Source organism: Bos grunniens, chromosome 12, assembly GCF_055505025.1.
Source record: "Bos grunniens cultivar Pamir isolate PY7600 chromosome 12, Bosgru_T2T1.0, whole genome shotgun sequence".
Lineage (NCBI taxonomy): Eukaryota > Metazoa > Chordata > Mammalia > Artiodactyla > Bovidae > Bos > Bos grunniens.
The window spans coordinates 29753557-29781220 of record NC_141176.1 but is presented as its reverse complement, the minus strand read 5'-3'; the positions used below and the strand labels follow the sequence as shown (position 1 = coordinate 29781220).

Here is a 27664-nt window from a genome sequence, read left to right as displayed (position 1 = left end):
AACCATAGCCTTGACTAGATGAACCTTTGTTGGCAAAGTAATGTCTCTGCTTTTGAATATGCTATCTAGGTTGGTCGTAACTTTCCTTCCAAGGAGTAAGCATCTTTTAATTTCACGGCTGCAGTCACCATCTGTAGTGGTTTTGGAGCCCAGAAAAAAAAAGTCACCCACTGTTTCCACTGTTTCCCCATCTATTTCCCATGAAGTGGTGGGACCGGATGCCATGATCTTCGTTTTCTGAATGTTGAGCTTTAAGCCAACTTTTTCACGCTCCACTTTCACTTTCATCAAGAGGCTTTTGAGTTCCTCTTCACTTTCTGCCACAAGAGTGGTGTCATCTGCATATCTGAGGTTATTGATATTTCTCCTGGCAATCTTGATTCCAGTTTGTGTTTCTTTCAGTCCAGCGTTTCTCATGATGTACTCTGCATATAAGTTAAATAAAGAGGGTGACAATATACAGCCTTGACGAACTCCTTTTCCTATTTGGAACCAGTCTGTTGTTCCATGTCCAGTTCTAACTGTTGCTTCCTGACCTGCATACAGATTTCTCAAGAGGCAGATCAGGTGGTCTGGTGTTCCCATCTCTTGAAGAATTTTCCACAGTTTTATTGTGATCCACATAGTCAAAGGCTTTGGCATAGTCAATAAAGCAGAAATAGATGTTTTTCTGGAACTCTCTTGCTTTTTCTATGATCCAGCAGATGTTGGCAATTTGATCTCTGGTTCCTCTGCCTTTTCTAAAACCAGCTTGAACATCAGGAAGTTCACGGTTCACATATTGCTGAAGCCTGGCTTGGAGAATTTTGAGCGTTACTTTACTAGCATGTGAGATGAGCTATTACAGAATATTAAGTAGAGTTCTTTGTGCTGCACAGTAGGTCCTTGTTAGTTATGTATTTTATATATAGTGGTGTGTATATATAGTGGTGTTAAACTCCTAACTTTTCACTTCCCTCCCACATTTCCCTTTGATAACCATAAGTTTGACTTCAAGATCTCTGAGTCATTTCTGTTTGTAAATAACTGCATTTTATCTTTTTTATTAGATTCCACATATAAGTGATATCATATAATTTTCTTCGTCTGACTTCACTTAGTATGATAACCTCTAGGTTCATCCATGTTGCTGCAAATGGCATTAATTCATTCTGCAATGGCACCCCACTCCAGTACTCCTGCCTGGAGAATCCCATGGACGGAGGAGCCTGGTGGGCTGCAGTCCATGGGGTAGCTGAGGGTCGGACACAACTGAGCGACTTCACTTTCACTTTTCACTTTCATGCATTGGAGAAGGAAATGACAACCCACTCCAGTGTTCTTGCCTGAAGAATCCCAGGGATGGGGGAGCCTGGTGGGCTGCTGTCTATGGGGTCACACAGTCGGACACGACTGAAGTGACTTAGCAGCAGCAGCAGTATAACATTGTATATATGTATGACATCTTTATCCGTTCCACTGTAGATGAATATTTAGGTTGCTTTCATGTGCTGTTTACTATAAACAATGTTGCAGTGAACACTGGGGTGCATGTATCTTTCTGAAAGGTTTTCTTCAGATATATGCCTAGGAGTGGGATTGCTGGATCATATGATGGTTCTATATTTAGATTTTTAAGGAACCTCCACACTGTTCTCTATAGTGGTTGTACCAATTTACATTCCCACCAACAGTGTAGGTGGGAATGCACCTACATTTGCTCCGCACTCTCTCCAGCATTTACTGTTTGTAGATTTTTGGATTATGGCTATTCTGACCTGTGTGAGGTGATAACTTCATTGTAGTTTTAATTTGAATTGCTCTAACAATTGGGGTCGCAAAGAGTTGGACACGACTGAGTGACTGAACTGAACTGAAAAATTAGTGAGGTGGAGCTTTTTTTCATGTGCTTTTTGGCCTTCTGTATATCTTCTTTGAGGAAATGTCTATTTAGATCTGCTCATTTTTTGATTGGGCTGTTTGGCTTTTTTTATATTAAGCTAATGAGCTTTCTGTATATTTTGGTGATTAATCCCTTGCCAGTTGTTTTGTTTGCAAATATTTTCTCCCAGTCTGTGGGTGGTTTTTTCACTTTGTTTATGGTTTCTTTTGCTGTACAAAAGCTTTTACATTTTAGTTAGGTCCCATTTGCTTATTTTTGCTTTTATGTTCATTAGGAGGTGGATCAAAAAAGATCTTGCTTCAGTTTGTATCAGAGAGTGTTCTGCCTATGTTTTCTTTTAAGAGTTTTACAGTATCTGGTCTTTATTTCGGTCTTTAATCCATTTTTAGCTTATTTTTGTGTATGATGGTAGGGAATATTCTAATTTCATTTTTTTTTACATATATCTGTCCAGGTTTTCCAGCATCACTTATTGAAGAAACTGTCTTTTCTCCACTGTGTAGTACTGCCTTTGCAATAGATTAGTTGATCACAGGTGCACAGATTTATCTCTGGACTGTCTATCCTGTTCCATTGATCTATATTTCTGTTTTTGTGCCAGTATCATACTGTTAAAAAAAAAAATGAAACCATTCCCTCTAAGATCAGGAACAAGCCAAGGATGTCCACTCTTGCCACTTTTACTCAACACAGTTTCAAAAGTCCTAGACACAGCAATCAGAGAAGAAAAAGAGATGAAAAAGAAGTAAAACTGTCATTGTTTGCAGATGATATGATACTATCCATGGAAAATTCTAAAGATGCTATCAGAAAACTACTAGAGCTCATCAACTGATTTGGTTAAGTTGCAGGATACAAAACGAATACACAGAAATCACTTGCATTTCTATACATTAACAACAAAAGATTAGAAAGAGAAATTAAATAAATAATCTCATTTACCAGCACATCAAAAAGAATAAAATACCTAGGAATAAACCTAAGGAGGCAAAAGACCTGAACTCAGGAAACTATAAGCTGCTGATGAAAGAAATCAAAGATGATATACACAGATGGAGAGATATACCATGTTCTTGTATTGAAATAATCAATACTGTCAAAACGACTACATTACCCAAAGCAATCTACAGATTCAATGTAATTCCTATTAAATTACCAATGGCATTTTTCACAGAACTAGAATTTAAAAATTTTAAATTTGTATGAAAACACAAAGACCCTGAACAGCCAAAGTCATCTTGAGAAAGAAAAACAGTGCTGAAGGATTCAGATACCTGACTTGAGACTACACTACAAAACTACAAAAGGAGATCTTTGAACTATCCTTGAATAATCCTTTCACTAACAGAACTTTTCTTCAGGCCAGATGAAACTTCTGCCTGCTTCAGCTGAATGAAACTTCAGTTTCAGGTCAGTTCAGTTCAGTCGCTCAGTTGTGTCCGACTCTTTGCGACCCCGTGAATCGCAGCACGCCAGGCCTCCCTGTCCATCACCAACTCCCAGAGTTCACCCAGACTCACGTCCATCGAGTCGGTGATGCCATCCAGCCATCTCATCCTCTGTCGTCCCCTTCTCCTCCTGCTCCCAATCCCTCCCAGCATCAGAGTCTTTTCCAATGAGTCAACTCGTCACATGAGGTGGCCAAAGTACTAGAGTTTCAGCTTTAGCATCATTCCTTCCAAAGAAATCCCAGGGCTGATCTCCTTCAGAATGGACTGGTTGGATCTCCTTGCAGTCCAAGGGACTCTCAAGAGTCTTCTCCAACACCACAGTTCAAAAGCATCAATTCTTCGGTGCTCAGCCTTCTTCACAGTCCAACTCTCACATCCATACATGACCACAGGAAAAACCATAGCCTTGACTAGATGAACCTTTGTTGGCAAAGTAATATCTCTGCTTTTGAATATGCTATCTATATAAAAGATAGATTTGCATGTCTTTCAAAGACATTATATATTGTTTACGTCTGTGGAAAAATAAAAATAAACTCAAGAACCCAACAAAATTAAAAGACACACTACTGTTATAAATTCTCAATAGCAAAAACGGAATTATATTTATATCAAATATATAGGTTGCCGATCTTGAAAATATGGTACAGTATAGGAGAAACGAACATGGATGTCGCAGGAAGATCAAGCGGGATATAATAGATATACCAAAGAAGGGAGTAGCTGGACTTAGGCTGGACTGTGATGCTAATACTGTAAATCTGGCGAGAGAGAGCTCTGCTGACGGAGCGGACAGTGTACCAGCTCAGAGCGGAGCTTCTGTTCAGTCGTCTTCTGTGAGGCCCCTGACGTCAGTAGACGGTCAGCTAACAAGCCCCGCCACACCATCCCCTGATGCAGGCACTTCTCTGGAAGACTCTTTTGCACATTTACAACTTGGTGGAGACAGCATAGCGGAAAGGAGTCATAGAGGGGAAGGAGAAGAGGAGCATGAATCACCATCTTCAGGCAGGGTACCAGCACCAGACACTTCGATTGAAGAAACCGAATCCGATGCCAGTAGTGATAGTGAGGATGTATCTGCGCTTGTTGCACAACACTCCTTGACCCAACAGAGACTTCTGGTTCCTAATCCAAGTCAGACAGTATCTGATCGATCAGTGGCAGCGGGTGGAACAGTGAGTGTCAGATCTCGAAGGCCTGATGGACAGTGCACAGTAACGGAAGTTTAAATAAAAGTTTTCAGATCCATGCTCAAGATGAAAATGGTTATCTGTAAATTTTTGCCCATGTAATATTATACTCATCCCAAGTAGTGCATTTTGGGAGTTGGGGTGGGAAGGGGTATGGGAAGGATAGACTTGTAATTAATATGTCTAACACATCTCTGTTGAGAAATTTATTTAATATAAAGAACTTGGGTGTTAATAGTTGAGAGCTATTTAGTAATAACGCAGTTTTCTTGAGGTCTGTTTATTTTATAGTTTTTTAAAATACCTTCAGTTCTTTTGGCCAGCATGTGTGTATGTGTGCATTAATGGTCCTCATCTGACTATTTCATTGGTTCATATTTTTCTGCATGGATTGACGTAAAACCATTACCAAAATTTGGCACCTACAAGATGTCTGGTATCATTATGAACAGAAAGCTTAAATAACGTGAGAACAAATGTGAATTTGGGGTTTTAAAATAACAACTACTTAACAGTAAAGTTACTGAAATGGAAATGTAAAGGAAACAGCTTATAACTTATGTTTCAGAATCTTGTTTGTAACACACTTCATGGCGTTCTCATAGGCTTTGCTGTCTAGTCCTTGTAGTTAAGAGGTTTCTCTTGATCCACATTTTTTTTTTGATTACAGACTTTGTAATTTAATAAATATTAGAATTTATCAAAAAAAAAACAAATATATAACTCATAGTCAATTTTCAACTGAACAAATGTTGACACTGCCTGTGGTCCACTCTAACATATGATTGAAATAATCTGTTTCTCAAAAGTGTGGTACAAAGTGCCCATAAAAGTGAAAGTGTTAGTCACTCATTCATATGCGATTCTTTGTGACCCCATGGATTGTAGCCCACCAGGCTCCTCTGTCCACTGGATTCTCTAGGCAAGGATAGTAGAGTGGGTTGCAGTTCCCTTCTCCTGGGGATCTTCCTGACCCAGGAATTGAAGCCAGGTCTCCTGCATTGCAGGCAGATTCCTTACTACCGCCTCAGCCACCAGGCAGAACTTGCCCATAAAACCACGTAAGTTACATGCACACTAATGCATACTCAGTCGCTTCAGTCGTGTCCAACTCTGCAACCCTAAGGACCACAGCCTGCCAGGCTCCTTTGTCCATGGGATTATCCAGGCAAGAACACTGGAGTGGGTTGCCTTTTCCTCCTTCAGGGGATCTTCCCCACCCAGGGATTGAACTCGGGTCTCCAGTGCCTCCTGCATTGCATGCACACACCTGGCTTCATGTAATAACTGGGGAAAACTGAGTAACGTCTCTAATCCAGTTAGGGCTGAGTTTGATGTTGCACTACAGTTATGAAAGGTAACATCACTGGGGAAAGAGGGTTCACAGAACTCTATTCAACTCTATTTTTGCAACTTATTGTAAGCTTAGTTATTTCAAAAACTAAAAAGTTAGTAAGAAAACACACAGGCCTGCTGCTTGATACTTTCATGTATTAAAAATGCTTTTTGGGGGGGTCATAAAACACATAGAAAGCATGCTGCATTTACTTCTCAATTCAACTCACTATTGCTCATATTAATTAGGAATGGAGTCTTAAAAGACTTGTGTCAAAGAAGCGGTTTTCACATTTCTCTTTCTCAAACTTTGCTCTTAGAAAATCTGATCTCTGTGAAAGCAAGAATCATAGGTATTAAAAAAAAAAATCCCAGGGAGGTTAACCTACAGTTGTCTGTCATCCATCTTAACTTTACATTAGTATAATCTAGGTTTGACTGCAATTAAAGAGGTAGCAATGAATGCGATGCCCACAGACCTTCATAAAGACGATAGCTTAATCCATGAATAAGAAGGAGCATTATTGTAGCAAATTGTATTGCAGGCGTTACACTCTCAGGTTTCTAATACTAATTTAAAATCACTTTGATTCATCTGGTGCCAAAGTGTCACCATTCCATTCTGATCCCCGGAGTTCCAAAGATAATCCTGTGCTTCAACTTGAAAGCTCTCTGTCTGCTCCCAGGTGTAGAGGCATCTTTGCAGCTGACTGGAGGAGGGTTTTTTTTTTTGTCACCTCTCCCGTCTGTGCTGCACTAAGTGTCATCTCTCCCACTATGTGGCCCTCCGTTTGTCATTTCAGTGGACGGCTAGGCAGCTGTTAATAATGGGAGTCTATCCAGAAACATAATCAGAGACCACATTCAACAGCAGCTCAGAAAGTAGTGACTAATGTGAGGCTTTTAGAGCCTATTGAATGTCATCCTTTTCAAAGAGGAGAGTCAAAGTGACTTTGTGAAATGACACAGTTCTCTATCCACTCTTTTTTTCCCCCTGAGATATAAAAGATCCAGTTTCATTTATGTGTTTATTAAAAAAAAATCTAATAGATACTTCAAGTCATTGGGCTACTTTAAATTCCAAGTCTCTAATGTTTTGAAGTTGAAATGGCAGAAACATTTTTATACACTTGGTGATTTCTTTTTCTTTCATGGGTTTCCCTGGATGTCTCAGGCTGGTCAACCATATTTATGTGCCTGAAATCCTTGTGACAGACACAAGGATGGGAGAAGAAACTTAAGCACCAGTGGAATATCTGATGCTACCACAGGTCTCTGAGACAGAAAGAATGAGCATGCTCTCCTGTGCCTTTGTAGGGAGGAAAAAGAGTCAGAGGGCACATGAATTGGGGCAGTATTCCAAGATGACAGGTCTTCCCACATGGTTCAGTGGGTAAAGAATACACCTGCAATGCAGGAGGTGAGGGTTAGATCCCTGGGTCAGGAAGATTCCATGAGGAGGGCATGGTAAACCCACTCCAGTATTCTTGACTAGACAATCCCTTGGACATAGGAGCCTGGTGGGCTACAGTCCATAGGGTCGCAAAGAGTTGGACACAACTGAAGTGACTTAGCATGCACGCACACATTCCAAAATAATCACCACCCACCGGGCCTCAAACTTCTATGTACACAGCAGGGGCTGACTTTGTCTTAGTTTCTTCAATCTTCCACCAAGCTTTTGTTGATTTTCATTTTCCTCACACATATACCATCTCCTTAAATTTCCGGGGAGCAGGCCATTTGGTGGAAGAAAGTTGAGTACCTCTAAAGGAATTCAAATAAATTACTTTTTTAGTACTGTCATTTACTTCATTAAAACTTGACTTTGTCTAAGTCACTTTTAGGAAAAAGAATTCTAATATTTCACACATTCCCCATATTTAGCCTATAAATACAGAATCTTATTTCCAATGACTCATCTTTGAGAAATACGTGACATTTTATAGACAGATAAACCCATGTGCACCAAAGACTAGGATCCTGATTTTAAACTCCCAGACCCCACTAGTTCCCAGCTATCCCTGCAACCCTTGATTTGACCTGCATCATCTCCAGCCTCTTAACTTTGAGCAAAGGGACCACTAATGACCTTTGTTTCAGAATCTCTTGTTTCAGAGGCCAGTCACTGGCAGCTGATAAAATATAAGGAGTAGAATCCTGTTTTGGAGAAGGCAATGGCACCCCACTCCAGTACTCTGGCCTGGAAAATCCCATGGACAGAGGAGCCTGGTGGGCTGCAGTCCATGGGGTCGCTAAGAGTCGGACACGGCTGAGCGACTTCACTTTCACTCTTCACTTTCATGCATTGGAGAAGGAAACAGCAACCCACTCCAGTGTTCTTGCCTGGAGAATCCCAGGGACGGGGGAGCCTGGTGGGCTGCTGTCTATGGGATTGCACAGAGTCGGACACGACTGAAGCGACTTAGCAGCAGCAGCAGTAGCAGCAGAATCCTGTTTGACTTTTAAGAATGACAGGCAAAAATTGACACTAATGGCTCTTATCTTTGCTGGATTTCAGTTTAAAAATGTGAAGACGTGTTTCTCAGCATCTGAAGATCCGCTAACAACGGGGTCTGAATCCCTCATGATTATTATTGTACTCTGATGGTTAGACTCAGAGTAGTGAGTAAGAATCTGGGCCACAGGATGGAAACAAGTGTCACCGTGTGGCCATGCCTCCCCTGGCCCCCTGCAGAAGATGCTCCATTAAACCAGGAGCCAGCTCAGAGCTCTTTTATCCATTGCTCCAAGGGAGACACAGCTGTCCAGAGTTGACCCTCCAGATAAAACCCATCTGCCACCCCTGAGCTGACAGCATGTATAACCTGGAGTAGAGAGTTCACCGAACAAACAGGAGTTAAAGATTCATAAAGACTAAAAGAGAAAAATGATTTCGGAAATACAGGAAATGATAGTTTTAATGAGATAAAGTCAGAGAAAACTTACTGACCTCTTGCAGAATGTCTGAGGGACGATTTAGTAAATGGATGAGGGAAAGGACATTTAGAAAGGGGAATCCTCTCCACCTTGCTCAAGCATATTAGATATTCACAGGCCAAATGTAAATGGTTGACCATTACTTGCTCTCTGTGTTTTGTCAGTTTGGCAAACAGATCAGTAATTGTGTGTCAAGTCAGCAGTCAATACGTGTGTCTGCATACTGTGTGTTACATAGAGAGTAAAAATCACTAGGCATGAGTATTATTTAATGTTGGATAATGCAGGTGGTGCTAGGTTCTGCCTGCCAATGCAGGAAAACTAAGAGACGATGGTTCAATCCCTGGGTTGGGAAGATCCCTGGAGGAGGAAATGGCAACCCACTCCAGTATTCTTGCCTGGAAAACCCCATGGACAGAGAAGCCTGGCGGGCTACAGTCGATGGGGGTCACAAAGAGTCGGACACGACTGAAGTGACTTAGCACAATGCAAGCTGCTGCTTCAATACAAATGACTGTCCTTTTTAGTGAGGGACATTAATTTCTTTTTCTGTTAAAGCTTGACATCTAATCCCAAATATAAGGCAGTGTGCATGGCAGTTAAGAACACAGACCCTGGCCTCAGCTCTGCCCTTTATGGCTTTGTAACATTGGGTAAATTACTCCACCTTTAAAAATGAGGAAAATAATACCCACATCATATTGTTATTAAAATTAAATGAATTCATATTTGTACATTGCTAGAATAATGGCTGGCAAACAGTATCGTCAGAGCTTATTAAATAAACAAATCTCTTCTTAAAAGTGTGTTAACATGCAGTAATTGTAGACGTTATCAAGTCTAGTTGAATTGCAATAAATATACTTATTTCTATCATTTAGCTAAAGAAACTAAGTAAGACCCAGAAAAATAAAATATCTTGTTTAAGGATCCAATACCTGGCAAACTGAGATACTTAAATCAATTTACATAGAACACTGCCAAGGAGGAACACACACCAGTTCTCTTGCTTCCCTAATTAAAAAAAATAAAGAATCATTAAAAGATAAGAAAGAGATGGGGAAATAGACTAAGATTCCATCATTTATGCCCTGACAATGTAGGCCAGCACCTGTCTGTGTGGTTGGATCAAAGTATGTGACCACAGACCCTCCCTTCTGCTGACTCACCCTGCCTCATCAACAGAAACTGGAGGTGAAACAGACATAGGAGGTCCCCACAAGGCCCACCAATTATACAGGAGCATGACCGACACGTGGAGAAGGAAATGGCAACTCACTCCAGTATTCCTGCCTGGAGAATCCCATGGACAGAGGAGCCTGGCGGGCTACAGTCCATGGGGTCACAAGAGTCGGACACAACTTAGTGACTAAACCACCATGACTGACATGAGAGTGATGCTAGCGGGCAGAACCACTGTTTCCTTCGCCCCGGGTAATGGTTCTCAACCCTGCTAATAACTGGGTTATTTCTGTGTGCCATGTCACCTCAAAACAATGGTAGACCAAAAGATCACCTTAGCAACAATTCTATTAAATATAAATGCTCTAAGCATACCAAATAAAAGATAGTGATCGTTAAATTGAACAACAACATAAAAAGCCTCAGACTCAGACATATGTGGTCAAGAGACTCACTTGAAATATCCTAACACAGATAGGTTAAAAGTAAAAGGATGGGAAAATGTGTACTAAGCAAACACTTACCAAAAGGAAACTGGGTTATATCTATTCGTACTAGGCAAAGTGGATTTGAACAAGGAAAATTACAAGAACAAAGAGGCCTCATTACATAGTGACAAGGTGAATGCACTGAGAAGACATATCATCTTTAATATGTATGCACACACAGAAAAATCAAAACCAAAAAAACATTAAGATACAACTGGAAGAATGGCAGGGAGAAATAAATGCACAGTCATAGTTGGAGGCTTTCAGTTTCCTCTTTGAGCAATAGAACAAGGACACAAAAAAATCAGCAAGACCACAGAAGTACCAAACAATATCACTCCACTGAAGAACAGCTGAATACACATTCTTTTCAAGTGCACCGGGAACACTTGGCAGGACAGACCACATGCTGGGTCATAAAACAACCCTAACGTAGTTTTAAAAGATTCAGTATGGAAACCATACAAAGTGTATTCTCTGACCATACAGGAATTAATCTAGAAATCAACAACAGAAAAATTTCTGGGAAATCTCCAAATCCTTAGAAATTAAATATTTCTAAATAATCCATGGGTCAAAGAGCAAGTATCAAAGGAAATTTGAAAAGATTTTAAATTAACTGAAAATGAAAATAAAACATATCAAATTTGCGACATAAAGCTTAAAGTAGTGCTTAGAAGAAAACATGCCATTAAATGCATGTATTAGGAAAAAAGAGGCCTCAAATGAATACTGATTCCATCTCAGGGAATTAGAAAGGAAGAGCAGAAAAAACCAAACTTATAAGAAATAAATAAAGATAAGAGCAAGGGACTCTTGAGAGTCCCATGGAGAGCAAGGAGATCAAATCAGTCTATAAGGAAATCAACCCTGAATATTCATCGGAAAGACTGATATTGAAACTGAAGCTCCAATACTTTGGTCACCTGATGCAACGAGCTGACTCACTGGAAAAGACTGATGCTGGAGAAGATTGAGGGCAGGGGGAGAAGGCAACGACAGAGGATGAGATGGTTGGATGGCATCACTGACTCAACAGACATGAGTTTGGGCAAACTCCGGGAGATAGTGAAGGACAGGGAAGCCTGGTGTGCTGCAGTCCATGGGGTCACAAAGAGTCAGATACAACTTATCGACTGAACAACCAAGGTAAGAGCAGAAAACCATAACATTGAAAATAGCAGAAAGGTAAAATTGAAAATAGCAAAACAATGGTGAAATCAATAAAACCAGAAGCTGATTCTGAGAAAAGCTCACTAAAATTGCTAAACTTCTAAACAGACTGATCAAGAAAATGAGAGCAGAAACATATTACTATATCAGGAGTGAGAGAATGTTACCATTACAGACCCAACATACATTAAAATATTACAAGGGAAACTGTGAATAACTCTAATCACATAAATTCAAAAACTTACATGAAATGGAGCAATTCCTTGGAAGACACAAACTGCCAAAACTCACTGAAGAAGAACAGATACAGTTCTATATCTGTTAAAAAAAAAAAGGTGAAGTCATAGTTAAATGGCACAAGTCAGTATGGACTAAACAAAATAACTAAGATCAACTTGGGGATGCAGAGCTCTTTATTTTTTTCCTCTAGTGAGGAACCAACTGGTTCCCAAATCTGAGATTTTTGCTGTTAGTTTATTTAGGGAAAGGTGTTGAGTAGTAGGCTGAGAACTACAGATTTTGAGCAAATGTCTTGATATAGGAGACCGATATGATAAACGACTCTAAAGATCTTAGTCTCCTTAAAGTGATTATTTTAGCAAATGTGTTAGGGAACAGACATCTACTGGACTTCCCTGTTAACTCGGATGGTAAAAAAAAAAAAAATCTGTCTGCAATGCAGAAGACCTGGGTTCGATCCCTGGGTTGGGAAGATCCCCTGGAGAAGGGCATGGCAACTCACTCCAGTATTCTCGCCTGGGGAATCCCAAGGACAGAGGAGCATGGTGGGCTCCAGTATAGGGGGTCGCAAAGAGTCGGACATGACTAAGCGACTAACACGCTGGAATAGACAGAATCTAGAGACAAGAATACTAGGAGACTGTCAGCAAAATGTCCTGGTAAAGATTTGAGCGAGGTAGGCAGCTTTCCAAAATGAATCTAAGGGGCACATCCCTCGCGGCAGGTGTGAGGACTGAGCTGTGCACCAGGATCCGAGGCCTCGTGGTGAAAGGCTTTTTTTGCGAGGGCCCCGCTGCACAGACCGGCTCCTTGGTGGAGCGAAGACGGGGGGTGGGGTGGGGTGGGGTGGGGTGGGTGGGGGCCGGGACAGCGCCATCACTGCCTGCGGATGTGGGGCCCCGAGTGACCCCAACTTCAAGAACAGGCCACGAGAACGAAAAATAGAAGTAGAAGTTTGCCAAGGAGAGAGCTGGGCTTTCTGAGCTACCTGACTTTAAAGATGCTGAAGCTGTTCAGAAATTCTTCCTAGAAGAAACACAGCTTGGTGAAGGACTAGCTCAAGGTGAATATGAGAAGGGTGTGCACCACCTCAGAAGCAACGGCTGTGTGTGGGGACTGCCACAGCAGTCATGGCAAGTGTTGCAACAAACCTTTCCACCACCAGTGCTCCAGACGACTCTCACTGAGTACCTGACAATTAGAGAATTTTAAGTGCTTAGAGCTTCGCTAAAGATGATGTGGGATGAAAAAACAAATGTCGACATAATGATCTCGATTAAAGCATATTTTTAAAATCTTAACTCAGAAGATGAACGGCTCTGGGGGAGGAAGGGCAGATAAAGCCTGTTATGGACTGTCCTCCAGACTGGAGTCTCCCAAACTTAATTTTCACTTTGTGTAGATCCATTTGTCTGTTATTTTTCCCAGTGAAAAGTGTATTTTTGCTAAACGGCTTTTCATTTTATAAATACATTCTGAATTACTGAAATATGCATTTTATTTATTTCTCAAATGTGTAATTAGAATGTACATATAACATCCCATTCAGTTCAGTTCAGTTGCTCAGTCGTGTCCGACTCTTTGCAACCCCATGAACCGCAGCACACCAGGCCTCCCTGTCCATCACCAACTCCTGGAGTCCACCCAAACCCATGTCCACTGAGTCGGTGATGCCATCAAACCACCTTATCCTTTGTCGTCCCCTTCTCCTCCTGCCCCCAATCCCTCCCAGCATCAGAGTCTTTTCCAATGAGTCAGCTCTTTGCATGAGATGGCCAAGGTATTGGAGTTTCAGCTTCAACATCAGACCTTCCAATGAACAGCCAGGACTGATCTCCTTTAGGATGGACTGGTTGGATCTCCTTGAAGTCCAAGGGACTCTCAAGAGTCTTCTCCAACACCATAGCTCAAAAGCATCAATTCTTCGGTGCTCAGCTTTCTTTATAGTCCAACTCTCACATCCATATATGACCACTGGAAAAACCATAGCCTTGACTAGATTGACCTTTGTTGACAAAGTAATGTTTCTGCCTTTTAATATGCTGTTTAGGTTGGTCATAACTTTCCTTCCAAGGAGTAAGTGTCTTTTAATTTCATGGCTGCAATCACCATCTGCAGTGATTTTGGAGCCCAGAAAAATAAAGTCAGCCACTGTTTCCACTGTTTCCCCATCTATTTGCCATGAAGTGATGGGACTGGATGCCATGATCTTCGTTTTCTGAATGTTGAGCTTTAAGCCAACTTTTTTCACTCTCCTCTTTCACTTCATCAAGAAGCTCTTTAGTTCTTCTTCACTTTCTGCCATAAGGGTGGTGTCATCTGCATATCTGAGGTTATTGATATTTCTCCCGGCAATCTTGATTCCAGCTTGTGCTTCCTCCAGCTCAGCATTTCTCATGATGTACTCTGCATATAAGTTAAATAAGCAGGGTGACAATATACAGCCTTGACGTACTCCTTTTCCTATTTGGAACCAGTCTGTTGTTCCATGTCCAGTTCTGTTGCTTCCTGATCTGCATACAGGTCTCTCAAGAGGCAGGTCAGGTGGTCTGGTATTTCTATCTCTTTCAGAATTTTCCACAGTTCATTGTGATCCACATAGTCAAAGGCTTTGGCATAGTCAATAAAGCAGAAATAAATGTTTTTCTGGAACTCTCTTGCTTTTTCGATGATCCAGCGGATGTTGGCAATTTGATCTCTGGTTCCTCTGCCTTTTCTAAAACTAGCTTGAACATCTGGAAGTTCACAGTTCATGTATTGCTGAAGCCTGGCTTACAGAATTTTGAGCATTACTTTACTAGCGTGTGAGATGAGTGCAATTGTGTGGTAGTTTGAGCATTCTTTGTCATTGCCTTTCTTTGGGATTGGAATGAAAACTGACCTTTTCCAGTCCTGTGGCCACTGCTGAGTTTTCCAAATTTGCTGGCATATCGAGTGCAGCACTTTCACAGCATCATCTTTCAGGATTTGAAAGAGCTCAACTGGAATTCCATCACCTCCACTAGCTTTGTTCATAGTGATGCTTCCTAAGGTCCACTTAACTTCACATTCCAGGATGTCGGGCTATAGGTGAGTGAGCACACCATCGTGATTATCTGGGTCATGAAGATCTTTTTTGTACAGTTCTTCTGTGTATTCTTGCCACCTCTTCTTAATATCTTCTGCTTCTGTTAGGTCCCTACCATTTCTGTCCTTTATTGAGCTCATAACATCCCATTACTTACATTAAAAATATCCAGTTCTCAGTTTTGAAAGATAGGCCAAAAAAAGTGTAGAAGAAAACTGAAGAATGCACTTTTTTTTTTTTGCTAATACATTTTGCTGTACATCAGAAAGTTGGCTGGAAACTTGTGTTGATCAAAACTGAGCACTAAAATAGATTATTTCTTTCCATTTAATCTCTTAAATATGTACAACGTGCTGCTCTAATAACAACTTCACCCCTACCCTTTAAATGTTTTCTTTAAATCAGTGGGTTTGATGTGTTCTGGATATTTATCTCCTTGTATTTTAGATACATGTAGTTGCAGATAGCACCAGGAATTAGATCTCTGTGCATTCTTAACCTGGCTGAGTAAGCTTTACCAGTTAATGTCTGTCCACTTGCCTCATATATAAAGTGAGGAAATGGGTCTGCTAATTAAGCTTCTAATTCCTTTTGTTCTGTGCAGCATTTTCAAAAATCTCTTTCTGAGGGAAATACCAGTTTGGGCAGCCAGTCCTTGCGTTTGTTTATACTCAGAATTTTGCATGCTTGCCTGACTTAGTTGGTTTGAACTGGTTAGTTGAATTGGTTTTTTAAAAGGTATAATGTGTTGATTTTTAGTGAAATCATGGTTCTGTCACTACTTTTGTAAATTAACCTGAAATGTAACCTTCACAGTAACCGGGATGATATGCTTGTAAAAGTGTTCTCTTTCGCTTTTATCCTCAGTGTACTTCCTTAATCCCCTACCAACCCTTATCTTGTATGAGAATAATGTGTAACTTTGTGGCTGAAGACTTGAATGAAGATAATGGGACCTTTTATTCTCTAAATAGTGACATATTACCTTCAGCCACAGACTCAATATTAGACCTAAGAATAAAAATATACCTAGGTATAAAATACCTAGGTATAAAAAAAAAAAAAAAAAGGAATGTGAGGGATAAACCTAAGAATTGGTATAGTTTGTACAAAACCACATGTTTATTTTTCTCCAAGTAAGTTATTTTTCTATAAGAGATAATGTATAGCTATGCTTTGGGGGGTAAAAGGCAGTACATAGTAAATATTTCTAAAGCATCTGGAAAAAGCTGCCTAGTTTAATACCCCTTTCCCTCATCTGTTTAAGGCAGTTTAACATAGTTTGAACCGGTTGCATTTTCCACAATGATTTTAGTTTTTTTTTTTTTTGACATTAAAATGACTCCAAGCAGAAAATGAGAACCCTGAAATAGAGGCAGAATAACAAGTATTACTTCTGTTCCATCAAACATAGAATTTAAATACACAATTAAACTGCTCCTGTTTATGTGCTTTGCCATTAAAATCTTCTTACCCTATACAAAAATCGAAATTACCCGACGGAAAATAACCAATTTGAGACTGAATGAAATGAGCCTGGTGGTCCCAGGGACAAGCACATTTAGCCAAGGAGTGTCAGTAAAATCCATTTTTATGTGTAATTTTGAAAGTAAGCCTTTAGGTCAGCACTGAGTTTGTGCTTGTGCTGAGAACTCAACAAATGTGGCCAAGAGAACAACTCTAGCATAATGCTTTCAGTGCTTCATACTTCAGCCCCATCTGTTTAAACATTTCTGCAGTGGTGCCCAGAACAGCTTGTTGGTAGCATCTGAGGCATTTTCAAGGGACAAATTTTTCTAAGGGCCAAATCAGCTTTAAAATATTCAGAAGGAAAATGGGATGGTCTTCTAAATTCTTGCTACTCGAAGCATTGTTCACAGATAAGCACCGACCTATCCTGGAAGTCATTTCATCTGGAAGAAATGCAGAATCTTGGGCCCCATTCCGAACTACTGAATCAAAATGTCACTTCATTTTATCAAGACCTCCAGGTGACTGATATTGAAATCTGAGACATGGTGGTTTAAGCTCTTTGAGCAGTTTTTTTTGGAGGGGGGAGGGTTGAGGGATGAGAGGATAAGGGCTGTTTTATTAATAAGAAGTAAGTGCTGATTCTTTAGGTGGGGGGTTGGCTTTTCAACTGTGTGCCCCAAAGGAAAAGACCTCATTGAGAACAGCCTCTGCTGCCAGCCATGCTCAGAGGTGTCACCTCTACTGTGGCATAGCAGAGCTCCTGGAGGCCTCTGGGATGCTTGTCAAGTTCAGAGGCAGGAGTTTCAGTATCAGGCAGGTGGTATTAATGCTTTCTTTGTGTATACTGGGTTGGCCAAAAAGGCCATTTGGGTTTTTCCATAATATCTTATGGAAAAATCTGAACGACCTTTTTGGCCAGCACAATACACAGATCTACGTGTTTTTTGTATTTTGTTTTGCACCTATAAATTAACGACTCTCTTCAAGGGGCCGACCCATCAACACTTTTATCAGACCAAGATAAAATGATTAGATCTGTTAACAATCTGACTTTTCAATGACACAAAAAACCAGCTCTTTCCCACGGGAGGGACATAAGTGACTTCCTAACCCATGATCTGGAGAGATGCCGAGCAGTGTTTTCAGGGTCCAAATTTGGTCTTTTTCCAATTTCCAAAGTGCAGTTCTGAGCCCAAATCCCTGGACACATATAGGGCTCTGCCAGTAACACCCTGTTCAGGAGCAGGGAATCCATCCCGTTTCAGTCTCTGGCAGTCAGGACCTCTCTGCTTTGTTTCAAGATGAATCTTCTGGTTACATCTTTGTACACTTTGTTCTCAGGGATCTTTGTGGAAAGAAGAGGCAGATTCAGATGTTCTAGAGGAGCCTGGCCTAGCAATTCTGTGCATGACGGAGCTCTGAGCTGGGCTTGGGGAGGAGCCCTTGCTTCTCTGCTGGAACTTGTGTCTCCTCCCTGGAGCAGCTCCTTTCATGACCTTTAAGCTGGTTCATCAATGTGATTCCCTCTAGAGATGACTATACAAAGTGTCATCTAAATGTCCAGTGATGGTGGTTTAACCATCTGCTTTTATTGATGGCTCACCCAGTCAGTCATTTCAGGGCTGCCTTATGCTCTGCTTGGATATTTATAATGTCCTTCACTGAATCATTCTTACAGGTTCTGAGGACCCTGGTGATGAATTACCACATGGAAACTACACAGACTCCCTGCCCCCCACTCCCACATCCCCACTGGAGACAGTGAGGAGCAGAGGGAGGAGTCCTGGCTGTGAAGCAAGATGTGCTGATGTGAGCATCTGAGCTCTCGTCTTCTCATGGTGCCATCCTGGGTGGGTTACTTAAGCCTCACTGAGCCTCGGCTTCTCACTGTGATGGGGAAAAATGGTATCTACTGTACAGCTGTCCTTAAGGATTAAGAGAGATAATACTCATTTAGCAAAACCACAAGCACTTAGGGAATCAAGAGGACTGTGCTCCGTTTCTGGTCGATGGTGAATCTCTCAGCCTGGTTTCCCCAGAAAACAGCCTACGGCAAAACCTAAGTGCTAAAAGCTTTGCTTGGACTTCCCCGGTGGCTCAGCCTTAAAGAATCTGTGAGTCAATGAAGGAGACCCAGGTTCAGTCCCTGGGTCAGGAAGATCCCCTGGAGAAGGAAATGGCAACCCACTCCAGTATTCTCGCCCGGAGAATCCCATGGACAGAGGAGCCTGGTGGGCTACAGTCCATGGGGTCTCAGAGTCGAACACAACTGAATGCACGCATGCGTGTGCACACACCCCTTTGCTGAGGACACACTCAAGGGAGGCAGATGTGAAGGGACCGAGTGAGTGAGGTAGGAGGAGAGAGGCAGCAGGTCAAAGGCGTGTGTGCCAAGCCATCCAGACTTTACCAGAGAAACATCCCGGCAGCTCAGAACACATAGGACACCCCCAGGGAGGGTGTGTGGATGCACTGGGTTCGCGCACAGCCACTTGGGGAGGGGTAAAGGAGGAGAATCCATCTGTTTGCTCGTGTCTCCTGTTGCTGACTGGCCAGTCTCCTCCTCTTCTCCACCACTGGGTGTCAGTTGCCCTACATTTCTGGAAAGTTCTGTCCCAAGAGCAGCGACATCAAGCTCATGAAAGGGCCTGAAGTAGCAACTTTTAATGCCTGCCTCTCTGCAATCTGGAGCCTGGAAGACCCCTCCTGGAAAGCCAGTGGGGTGCAGTGGGGGGTGCCAGTAAGGCCCTGGGATTTGTAAAGCAGCAGTAAAGGAAGCACAGGGGCAGGTGGGGAGGGCCTGGCGGTGAGGTCAGAGGCTTGAAAGGAGGCATGGTTGGTTGGTCCTGCCTCCAGCAACACGGGAGATGGGGAGAAGCCACTTGCTGCAGCAGGACCACCTGCCGGGCAGCCAGGGCAGTGAGGAATCAGCCTCCAACAGGAGGACGGAGACAGAGCTCAGTGAGCCCCTTTGGTAAGGCTGGACGTCGCCCCTCTGTACCCACAAGAAAGCCACTGGTGCCAAGTGATCTTCCTCGAGGGTCACCAGTAGCATCAAGCAGAAAAACCAGCCTAAACAAATCTGCGCAGTGCACATTGGGTCTGGTATTATGAGAGCAGGATGTGGGCTTTCACCAGTCTATGAACATGGAAGGATGCGAAACTGGCTCATGACAGACACTGTTTGGGGGACTTTTAGTACAGGTGGCACTAGAGGCTACCTGGTGAACCGCTCAGTGTATATGCACATGGGCTTTTAGAAAGTAGAAAAACAGTTCATTTATCAAAACTTAAAAAAATCTTGTCTCATACTTCATCTACAGAAACAAGCCAAGTGCTGCCTCCTTAATGATGCCCGATAGAAACAGAAGCTGCAGTGTGGGGGGTCACAGCGTACAGGCCTCGACTTGCAAGCTGGGCTACCTGTCTTTGAAGTCTAGTTGTGTCACCCAAGAGCTGTGTAACCTCAGGCAAGTTAAGCCCCTGTGACTCAGTCTTCTCCTCTGTGAAGCGGGAGTGGACACAACCCCCTATCTTACAGGGCTATGGTGGGACGCCACCTGTAAACCGTGGTGCCTGGTACAGAAGAGCACAGTGTGCACTGGCCGCTACGACTAAATGAGTGACTCAGTATATAAGAGGAGTTTTAAAGTTCAAATTGTGCTACAAAGCAACAAGAAAATTCTGAAAAACAACAGTCTACAAAAGCCCAAACTTCAGAAACCATACGATTTGTTCTTGTGTTAGAATGGTGTGTCACTGCTTTCTATGGGATGCTATGTTGGTCATGGGCCAGTCCTTGGTCTCATGAGGACTTTTGCTGTCATTGTGTCTATCCCATTTTTCCCTCTGGCATTTGATATATCTTTGCCAAATCCTTGAAACGGCTGATGCAGTCATTCCCTTCCTTCAAGGCCACGGCATGGGTGATGAGCACTAAGATCAGTCAATAAGATTACCTAACTGGTGCACCCGGAGCCACCTCCTTAGCCTCAGATTGGAGACTGCATCTATGCATTTTGTCCATGTTGTTAAAAATGAATGTATCTTGCTCTTACACTGCTACGTGACATTTCAGAATTCAGTAGCACAGAATTATAGAAAAGTGTTCCAAACTACCAGTTTCTTTGAATACCGTACTTAACAATAATTCAGAGCCCTAAGCATCTTTATCAGTTATTTTCAAATGATTTCTTGGAGGAAGGCTGGCGTCTCAACACTGCATGACTTTTCTCAACTGTGCCAAAAACTGCATTCAGATTCACTCCAAAGCTACTGAGGTTGCATCAAAGAATTCAGCCTTACAGCAAAAAAATACTTAAATTGCCAGGGTGCCCTTCTTCTGAAAAACTCATAAAGCCTTTACGTGATTTGGTGAAGGGATTTTCATCCAGAAGAGATGGCATTTGATTAATAAAGTTTCTCAAAGTTTAAATATATTTCTGAATATCTTTCTCATCTGCTGCAGCTGTATTTTCAGATGCAACTCATTTCAATTTAACTTACTATGACACACATTTGTTTTGTTTTGCTTTTAAAAAAAAATTCAAACAGTAGAAGAGCTGAGTTCCTTTTCTTAGTTCTCTATGGCTCAGTCTCTCTGGATAACAGTTTGTTCCCGAGTCCTTTCATCTTGTTCAGCCACTCCCTGCTTCATCCTTCCCCTTCACTGCGGGGGCGGCCCCAGTGGGCGCTGATGAACAGACCCAGCACTGATCCACCAGGACTCTGGGCCCCCAGTAACGGCCTTACTTTTTAATAGACTGTCATATTCCACTGCCCAGCGTTCAGACCTCTGAGCTTGGCTTTTCCAGGAAGCTAAATCTCTACCTTCCTCCCGTTGTGTGATGGTAAAGACTCTTACCTGTATTCTTGGTCCATCTGAGTGCCTCACACATAGATTTGTGATGCTACCAAATCCACTGACATTCCTATACCCCGGAGTTCTCAACTTCTCAATGGTTTTCAACATTTCCTTAATTTCATCCGCATTATCCAAAATTGCCAATTCTTCTTTAAATGTGTAATATGAAAATGTTTTCTATTTTTCAGAATCTTTATTTTTTTCTAATAATATATGTAATATATGTTCACTGTAAATAAAATTTAAATATCCATATGTAATTCCACCTCAAGGAAATGAATGATGCCCGTACATTTTTTCAGTTTTGCTTTTGATTTAAAAAAAAAATCAAAATTGGGATCATACTTGACTGGAATGAAGTTTAAGAAAAATCGGAACTTTTTCTTAAAGTGCACTGGATGTTGCCCACCAAGTATTTATAGATTTTCTATTGATTTAAGAAATTTTATATAATTTTGTGAACATTTCCCCAGGTGTTATTACTTTAAAAAAATATTTTCGAAAAACTGCATGAGTTTTCTGTTTGAAAGCATCTGAGGGTTTAGGTTGTCCTAAGTGCTCATGAAACTTTAGTTCAGTGAGAGCTTGTGTTGCCTGTGATGTCACAGGAAGGAAAATAACAGCGGATCGTGGCCCCTGGAAAGTGAAGGGACAGTTACAAACATAGCTGACTTTGGTTTATGAGTATCAGTCAGGTCTCTACACAACAAAACCAATACAATACACACACACACACACACACACACACACACGCACGCACGCACACATTTTTTTTTTTTTTTTGGTAATAAATTGGCTCACATAATGGTGAGGGCTGGCAAACCTGCAGATCAGAAACTCGGGCAGGGTTTGCATGTCACAGTCTTGAGGTGAAGGGAAGTGGAATACTGTGCCAAATTCATCACTCAGTGATCCCTTAACTAGTTGCTCTTTCATATAGTCTGCAACCAGGCACTTTTAAGACCAAAAGCTCAGAAGATGCTGTCTTGACCAAAAGTAAACTGATCAAAAGCTGTCTTGAAGAACAATCCAGAACTCAGAGATGTGCTTCAAGTCAAGTATTCCTTCCTGATTTTATTACTGAATCTATGTCAATTTAAGTAATTTCCAGTTCTAAATGATTCTTATTTTAAAGGCCAAAATTCCACATTAAAGTCGATCAACACTGCTGCTGCTGCTGCTGCTGCTAAGTTGCTTCAGTCGTGTCCGACTCTGTGCGACCCCATAGACGGCAGCCCACCAGGCTCCGCCGTCCCTGGGATTCTCCAGGCAAGAACACTGGAGTGGGTTGCTGTTTCCTTCTCCAATGCATGAAAGTAAAAAGTGAAAGTGAAGTCGCTCAGTCGTGCCCGACTCTTAGCGACCCCATGGACTGCAGCCTACCAGGCTCCTCCATCCATGGGATTTTCCAGGCAAGAGTACTGGAGTGGGGTGCCATTGCCTTCTCCGTTGATCAACACTACTTACTACGAAACATTTAAGGAATAGGTTAATTCTGCCCTGTTATACTATCCAACAGCAAAAAGAAATGAAAGTCACCCCCATTTATTTTACAGACCTGAAGCCATAGCTTTAGGTTTCAAGAAGCCATGGCTCTGTCATGTCTTCACTGCTGTTATTAGTGTGTGTGTGCTCCGTCGTGTCTGACTCTTTGTGACCCCGTGGACTGTAGCCCTCCAGGCTCCTCTGTCCATGGGATCCTCCAGGCAAGAATATTGGAGTGGGTTGCCATTTCCTTTCATTTGGGAGCAAATCAGGTCTTTCACAAATGCTCAGGGCTCTGCACAATGTATTACAGAAAGAAATTTCAGAATAATCTGTATTATGAAGTACATGAAAAAGTTCCTGTAAACATCAGCCAGATGAGTTCAGAGCTTACCAGCCCAGGCACTGGCACAGAGAAAGCAGAACTGATGCCATTCAGGGATGAGATGTGTCTGGAGAAGTCAGAAGATGGACAAGGGAGTTTAGGGTTTGGGCAAGAGTGGGATGGAGATGGTTTGTGACGAAATCTAAACCCCAGAGCAAGACGCAGGGCTGGTTGATGAAGAGAAGACAAAGCACCTGTGAGCCAGCAGCTCCACTCACAGCGCCTAAGAAGAGCCGAGGCTGATGTTCCCCATGGAGCGGGTACTCCGCAGGGATAGGGTCTTCACCAGGAGGTGGAAGAGAATGGTCCATAAATGCTTTGGGAGAATGAGGAGAACAGTGACCTCACTGCCTGACCCCAGGAACAACTACAATGATAATCATGAAGATGGACTATTAACAGTTATTGTTTCTTGAGGGCTTATTAAGTAGCAAATGTTGCATATGTATTTTTTAAAATTAGAAATCTAGCAGTCTATTCACACTAAGTCAAATCAGTGGAATCAAAATATCATACATTTTTTACTGAGGCAAAAATTCCTAAGTTTTCTAAAATATATGTATATATATAATGCACATTATTTAGATATATGTATACAAAACAGAGCATCACAAGGAGGCTGATACTGGAGAGGATAAATAACCAGAGGGATGACTCACACCTCCACACACTGAGGGAGGGAGCACAGACTTGTGGTGCAGGTGCAGGGAAATTCGGTCCTGATCACTGTCAGAACCTGTGGATTCTAACGTGGATCAACACAAAAGACAGCAGAAGATCAGGTGTTAGGTTGTTGACCCAGATAAGGAACCTAGGAGAAGGGGAAAGAGGGCAGAAGGCAGAGCAGCAGCGCTTAGAGAATCTGTCTACCAGGGCCTCTTTCACATGTGGTCAGAGGCAGACCAGAGAGAGCGGGGCTAGAGCCCACGAAAGACACCAGGTCAGGAGGAGAGCTGGCTGGCTTCATTTGTCTCTCCAGAGAGCTGGCATCACTGAATATATATATAGAGAGAGAGATTTTTTTTTTTTTTGGTTCCCATTGACTATATGTATTTCCCCCCCAATCTCTCATAAGGATAAGGCTTCTGGAGTCTTACATGTTATTAGCAAATATGTACTGAGTCTCTACTGTGTGCTAATTCTGGTTGGTGCCCTGAGGGATACAAAGATGTAGAAAACAGGGCCCATGCTCTCAAGAAACTTAGGGGCAAGAGGAGAATAAAGGTCATAACAAGTCACATAGTAACATGAGAAGTTAATGTTGAGACACAACAGAGTCATAATTAAGTACATGGCACCTGGGAAGTAAATGGTATGGATAAATAGTTGTCTGGATCCAGAGAAGAGAGGAAGACCCAACTGCCATGAGAAGGTTTTAGTGGGCCTGTGGAGGAGCTTTAACGGAGCACGATGACCTCTGGACAAGTCAAGAGCGAAGAGCCTTCCAGACCTGGAGCAAGACACTGGCAAAGTCAGGGAGCAGGCAGCCAGGAAGCCAGAGGCAGCAGGCCCGAGCTAGGAGGGCCTTGAAGGCCGGGATACAGAATCAAAGAAGCAGGACGTGTCCTGGGTGCGGTGAGAAGCTGGGCGGGTGTGAGCCCTCACTCTGTAAGTTGATTTCTCCTTAGAGGACTGCTCTTTAAAACAATTCCAGGTGGTTAGCTTCAGGACACTCACAGTATCCAGTGAATTAGAGCCACTGATGAGGACCAGACACGAGGCTCAAGGCCAGAGTCTGATAGTTGTTAGCAACTGCTATCTTGTGAGCTGGAGCATGGGACACCAAGAGCCTATCCAAAGGAACGCCTAACTTAGATGGGTTTGCCTTGTATGTTAAATGAGGTTTTGGAGTAGACCTAAGAGGAAAAAATGCAGTATGAGAACTGGGAGTTTATGGATCCACAAGAAGCAACTGGGCAGGGCATATGCTGCAGTTGACTGGTTCAAACCAGCCCGGGCAGGTGGCCATGTTTCAGAGATTTGGTCCTTGTGAAATCTTGTGGCTTGAGGACAGGCAGGCCTGGTATATCTGGCTTCAAGCTCATCACAAGCCTACACAAACATGCTAAGCCGAACTGGGAATGGTGACATCCCTCTTATTCTTGCATCCAAGTTGCACTGATGGACAAATGGCCATAAAGGTAAGAAAGTGTTATGTGCATACAGGTGTTAAAACACATACACCAGACAATGACTAATGTGCACCCTTACCCTGGAGTGCCCAAATGAAGACAAGCCACTTGAGGTGCAAGGAATGGTACGTGAAAACAGAATAAACTTCCCATTTCAGATGTGGACAGATTAGTTTGTGAAGTTAATTGCAGAAAAAAATGTTTATCAGTCTTCATATGACTTCTTCAAAGCCCTCTGTCTTTATTTTGTCACCACATTTCTCCATTTGGGTTTTGGTAATTTCCTTCTTATTCTGATTTTTAAAGAATGGTGAAAATTATGCATTCAGATCAAAAGCCTTATAATCCCACCTTCCTTCTACATACCATCAGAATGCTTAGACTCTCTGTTCTTCTGTTACTTTTCAGCAAACCCAATGTTATCTTTTAATTCATTTTCAAAAGTTCAGCTAATAATCAGATCAGTCAATTATATGGGAGAAAGAAACACATAGGTAAAATTGGGAAAAATAGATATGGAAAAGAGGGGAAATACACTAATCAAAACTGCTTGCTTAGTAAAGCCTTTTTCCCCCCCATCTGCAAACATAAAAGTACATCTCAGTTCTGCGCCCTCACAAAGGATTCTGAAACTTAAGTGAGAGATATTTTGAAAATTAATTGAGCTTTCCAGGTTCTTACAGGCAACTTTATAGTACACTCAATGGAAATGGAGACGCAAAGAGGACAGCCCTGTCTCTTCATTATTCTCACCCTTGCTCTGGGCATGCTGGATGGATCAACAGCCTGTCAGAAACCTATTTGTAACCATCTTGCTAGGTTCTCATCATTCCCTGTGGAAGAGGCATCAAAAGAAGGAAAAAATTCCTGTATCACCCAAAGTCCTGTCACTTGACAATGACCAGAGAATTAACAGCAAACCACCAGTGAATGAAGCCATCACTACACACCATACCCCAGATCACTCCTGAGTTATTTCTCTGAAGAGTCTGTGAACTGATGTTTAGATTTCTGTCAGCACCACAGAAAGCATCTATGATGCACTTCATGGAGTACCAGACTGGACCCGGGCGTTGCTCCTGAGCCCTGCTTTCCAGCCACACGATGGCACTGATTCACGCTGTGTGGAAAAGCACAGCATGCAGACCTCACCGTCTGAGACAGGCAGCACCTGGGCGATGGACATGGGTGTAACCAATTCTTAACAATCACTGTTTAGCTCAAAAAATGAGAAAAATGTCTGATGTGGGGAGGATGAGAGGTCTGAAGTTTTGGGGGAGAGATGGAAGTAAGCTCTGAAAGACAGGCTGGGATAATACATTCAGTAATTAAAGGTAAGTAACTACCCCTCTTCTAGGAAATGAGTCAGGATTTGGAAGAAGGGGTGTAAGTTTTATGATGTGCTGGAGCAGAGAGAAAAGAGCTTAATGAACTGTGGAGGGGGACAGGAAGAGTTCCAAATGTCAATGAACTGAATCAGGACCAAGGAGCTCCACCTAGCACATGTCTGTCTACCGGAAACATTATGGTTTAAACATTGCTCAATGCTTGATGCCTCAGAACACACTGTGCCTGTCATCTGAGAAGGTCAGTTTCATTTATCTCCTTCCCAGATCTCAGGAAGCCATGTGGCTGACCCCCCTCCATCGACCCCAACCCTTCCCAGGATCTCACATGGGACTATTCTCCAGCCACACTGGACCATTCTGCAAACCCAAACATGCTTTCAGTGGCTTCACTGCACGTGCTCTTGAGGGGGTCCTTTCCTCTCTTGAACCACCCTTCTCTTTGGACCTTTTCAATGCTTATTAAATGTCAACTCTTTACAAAGGTTCTCCTGGCCCTTCTGTAATTGCTTTCTCCTCTGGACACCTATATCATTTTCTGTTTGTAATGAAATTCAACCCATTTCATCATATATTATGGTTATCTTGCCCTAATCTGTCCCCATTTCCAATAGATGATTAAACATAAGTATATGGATTTTTACTTCAATTTTCTTTAGATCCTTGCATGTATCTAGCACAACCTGTACACAGGACATTTGTAATACATTCCGTTCAGTTCAGTTCAGTCGCTCAGTCGTGTCCGACTCTTTATGACCCCATGGACTGCAGCATGCCAGGCTTCCCAGTCCTTCACCATCTTCCGGAGTTTGCTCAAACTCATGTCCATTGAGTCGGTGATGCCATCCAACCATCTCATCTTTGGTCATCCCCTTCTCCTCCTACCCTCAATCTTTCCCAGGATCAGGGTCCCTTCAAATGAGTCAGTTCTTCACATCAGGTGGCCAAAGTAATACATAGTTGGTGAATAACACTGTGTTGGAATTTGGTGAATGATAATGAATCAGTGGGCTCCCTTTCTGTGGAGA

At 42.2% G+C, this 27664-nt stretch overlaps 1 long non-coding RNA gene and 1 pseudogene across 2 annotated transcripts in view; one reads left to right on the top strand and one right to left on the bottom strand.

Annotated features, from left to right (window-relative positions):
- The window catches only part of LOC147361581 (E3 ubiquitin-protein ligase RNF146-B pseudogene), a 44994-nt pseudogene extending 40395 nt beyond the window's left edge, over nucleotides 1-4599 (top strand). The window contains exon 3 of the transcript XR_015138499.1: nucleotides 3957-4599. The product of XR_015138499.1 is annotated as an E3 ubiquitin-protein ligase RNF146-B pseudogene (transcript). The remainder of the gene's footprint in view (nucleotides 1-3956) is intronic.
- The window catches only part of LOC147361580 (uncharacterized), a 292159-nt gene that overhangs the window by 44917 nt on the left and 219578 nt on the right, over nucleotides 1-27664 (bottom strand). Inside the window, exon 3 of the long non-coding RNA XR_015138120.1 lies at nucleotides 11890-11962. This is a non-coding gene — a long non-coding RNA (uncharacterized LOC147361580). The remainder of the gene's footprint in view (nucleotides 1-11889; nucleotides 11963-27664) is intronic.